Source organism: Oreochromis niloticus, linkage group LG23 (genome assembly GCF_001858045.2).
Source record: "Oreochromis niloticus isolate F11D_XX linkage group LG23, O_niloticus_UMD_NMBU, whole genome shotgun sequence".
NCBI lineage: Eukaryota > Metazoa > Chordata > Actinopteri > Cichliformes > Cichlidae > Oreochromis > Oreochromis niloticus.
In genome coordinates this window covers 36636832-36640640 of record NC_031986.2, presented here as the reverse complement: position 1 = coordinate 36640640, position 3809 = coordinate 36636832, and positions in this window count along the sequence as shown.

The window sequence follows — 3809 nt, the reverse complement described above, 5'->3', positions numbered from 1 at the left end:
GTGATAGAGGCAGACCTCCCAGAGGAGAACAGAATGGCCCAGTCTGTTTCTATTTACTCAGTATAGCACAGTGTGTGAACTTCAAAGTTACAGCCACTTAAAATGGTACGATAACTAGCGACCCCTAGAAACAAAAACAGCCTGGGAAAGAATATAGCATCTACTAATTAATAGAAGTGGATCTGTTATCATTTTTTTCAGTTCCATATTTTTACTGGATCAGAGTAATAATTTTTACATATATATGATATGAAATGATATGATATGATATGATATGATATGATATGATATGTAAAACTGTAACCTTAAAATTCATTTTAAAAGAAAACAACATTAAAACATTAAAAGTGAAGCAAACAGAGGCCATTTAGAAGAAGAGCAAGTAGTGCGACCCACAGGGTGTAGTTGTAGTGCAGTTGTTGTTGTTGTTGTTGTTGTTGTTGTTGGAACCTTGAGCTCCACTTATAAATCCTTGCACGGCATTTACAAAACCCCTCACCCAGCCACAGGTATTAAACTAACCGTGATCTTTGCAAAGGCTGGATGGTTTCTGTTCTAAAGCAGTGCTGGTGGTGGTAAGTAGTGGTAAACACGATCACTGCTGGTATCAGAGAGCATGTGCCATAGAAATGAAAGTCAAAAAAAGGAGAGAGAGGGCAGTACTTTAGAGTCAGATTTGTCCTACATGTCAGCCCTTCTGGAACTTGTAAATACTGACAGTACAAGAGTAAATACTTGAATTTTAAGTCAACTTTCTTCTGATTGGCTGCCCGTGCAATGAGAGGATATAAACAACATATCACCTAAGACAAATCAAGGATATGAAAAACAACAATCTAATTATTTCAGACTTAATGTGAGCAGGATATATAAATGACAGAAAATAAGGATAAGCAGAACAGGTCCACTTCAGAATAACAAGAGCAGCTGCAGTTCATTTAACCCGCCAGCGACCCAGCCATATGTTTACACTAGATCATGAAATGGGGTAGCAAGATTGACTGCAGCAGAAGCCTTGAGGATACTTGAAGCACAACATGAGGATGCAAACAGCTCAGCTGAAGGAGATGAGTTGGGTTTACTAGTTAACTTGAAAATCATCCATCCATTTTTTTTCTGTTCAATCCAATTCATGGAGCATCTCCCAGCTGCCGCAGAGCGAGAGGCAGGGTACAGAAATTCATTTGCACTCACATTTACACCTATGGCCAATTTAGAATCACCGGTGAAGCTAATCCCATGCTTTAACTGCATGTCTTTGGACTGTGGGAGGATCTCCGAGTACCTGCCCACCCAGACATGGACAGCATATGGAGACTAACCCCTTGAAAATCATATTATCAGAATAAATGTCACAGATAAAGGAAACAGTACAAGTATGATGAACAAAACCAGTATTCGTGTATGAAACGAAGCGAAATATTTTGGTTGCTTGAGGGTTAAGCCCAAAAGCCTGATTTGGGATACAGGTGAAATCAGCTCAGCACTCTCTGTTCTTTCTGACTCAGTCCTGCTCGGTCAGAGTCGAGCAGGACAACCTGAACTCTCCACACTCTCTGTTCCTCCCTACATGGTTATCAGGTAACTTTGCTATGTGGTGCAGAATTAAAATCTCCCACAACAGATCCCAGTGAGCTCATTTTCATCCTCTTTTCTTAAAAAGCCTTTGCAAACACTTTCAGTTATTCAGTCAATCAATATCTAAGCTGACACTTATATAAGGTTAATGATCCATTCTTCCTCTTTAGCTGTTAGGTTAATTTTTCAACCACTATATCAGAAAAGTACGTTTGAAACCGCCATTTATTGGAAATTAAGTTCACATGGGTCAAGTTTGAATCTAAAGTCTCAATTCCCCCGATAACAGACTGTTTCAGTGATTTAAAACACCACAGCAGACCACATGAAACTCTCCTACAGTAAACGATCTTTTGTACTCATAAAATGTCATAAGTGTTTTCCAATAAAACGGACCACGATGACGCATCACTGAGGGTTGAGCCACTGGGTTACAGTAAAAATAACTGGTCTTTCCTCTTCCTTCCCCCTTCCTTGACAAATCAGCCAATCAAATGGGAGCAACTCATTTAGGCATTTAAACATGGTCAAGATGACCAGCTAAACCTCAAACCGAGCAGCAGAATGGGGAAGACAGGTGGTTTGAGTGAGTTTGGCACCAGATGGGCTGGTCCGAGTTTCCCACATTGCCATCTCTGGGGTTTGCAAAAAAAATAGATAATATCTATCTGATGAGTCTCAATTTCTGCTGTCACAATTAAATGGTGGGGGCAGAAATTGGTGTCAACAGCATGAAAGGCTGGATTCGTCCTTTCTTGTATCAGTGGTTCAGGCTGGTGGTGATGGTGTAATGATGAGGGAGACATTTTCTTGGCACTCTTCAGGCCTTTTATTGGAACATTGTTTAGACATGTCAGAAAAACATCACAAAGCTCAAATCCTGTCAAACTAGTTTCTTGAATATAACGTTGAATTCAATGTATTCAGGTTCACAGTCACCAGATATAAGTTTTTGGGGGGGTTAAATGCACTGAATGCCTTTTCGTTTTCACCTTTTTGGTGTGATTTATCTAAATTCTGAATTAAATTTAGCTTGATCACAGTTCACTTCCTGCTAAGCACTTAATTACTTTTCAGGGTGCAGGTATTTTTTCTCTACACATGGTGGCAGCAGAGGCCCAGACATGACAGCTGTTCCAGTTTTTAATCTAATCATTGTGAAACTATAACAAAAACGTGAAACTCAATACACTGCATGAAATGCATCCAAAAATAAAACTCCTAGTGTGAAAAGTATTTTTCAAGGCTTTTAGATTTTGTGTGCTTCTTTAAAGGGAAATCCAGGTTAATCATCTCAGTGGTAGATCACTGCTGGATCTGCAAAGCCCACAATATTTTATTTCATCTGAGACTCTGATGATATTCAGCTTGAAGACTTTCAAAAATATTTTTTAAATCTCTCCTGGGGAAAAAAAAGAAAAACCATTGTCTATTACTGGCTGTGTGTACAAACTATGCAAACATAAGACAGTTTGACAGGCATAAAATAGTATTTTTGCACCAACAAGGTGCTCTCCCAAAGCTGTCAGCCAAAAACTGTTGGCTGATAGCTCTAAAACACATCTACAACAGATAAACAGCATCTGAAAGTCATGCTGTTAAGAAACAGGATAAAAACATCAAGCAAAAACCTGATGCAGGACCTGCAGATGATCCATCTACTGCTCACCAAAGGCTCGTCAGAAATGGGCTCAGTGGAAGGACAGAATACTATGTATTCTTGACAGCTATACAGAAAGTGTCTTATCAGCAGTGGCTTCATTTTTCATGATAATGATCCCAGAAACACTCCCAGTGAAGTAAAAGCATACTTGGGTAGAAAACCATACAATGAATCACTATCAGTCACGGACTGGCTTCCCCAGAAGCCGGACCTCAATATTACTGAAGCAGTGTGGGATTCAACATCCAAAGAACAGCTTTGAATGTCTTTCAAGAAGCCTGGAGAACTATTCTTGAAGACTACTTAAAGAAAATAAGGCCATCTCAGAGAGTTCAGGCTGTGTGGAAGAGTAACGGTGCTCATACCAAATATTGATTATCAAGCTTGTTAGACTCACACAGACTCTGATTCGTCTAATATACTGTATTTCAGTTTATGTTTGCACATTTTTCATTGAATCGTTTTCCATTTTCCTACCAATAGACTTTTGCTAGAGACTTTTGCACAGCATCGTGGAGTTTTTAAGTTTTGCTTAAAGCTGTAACACTATCATGTGGCATTTCTGAGT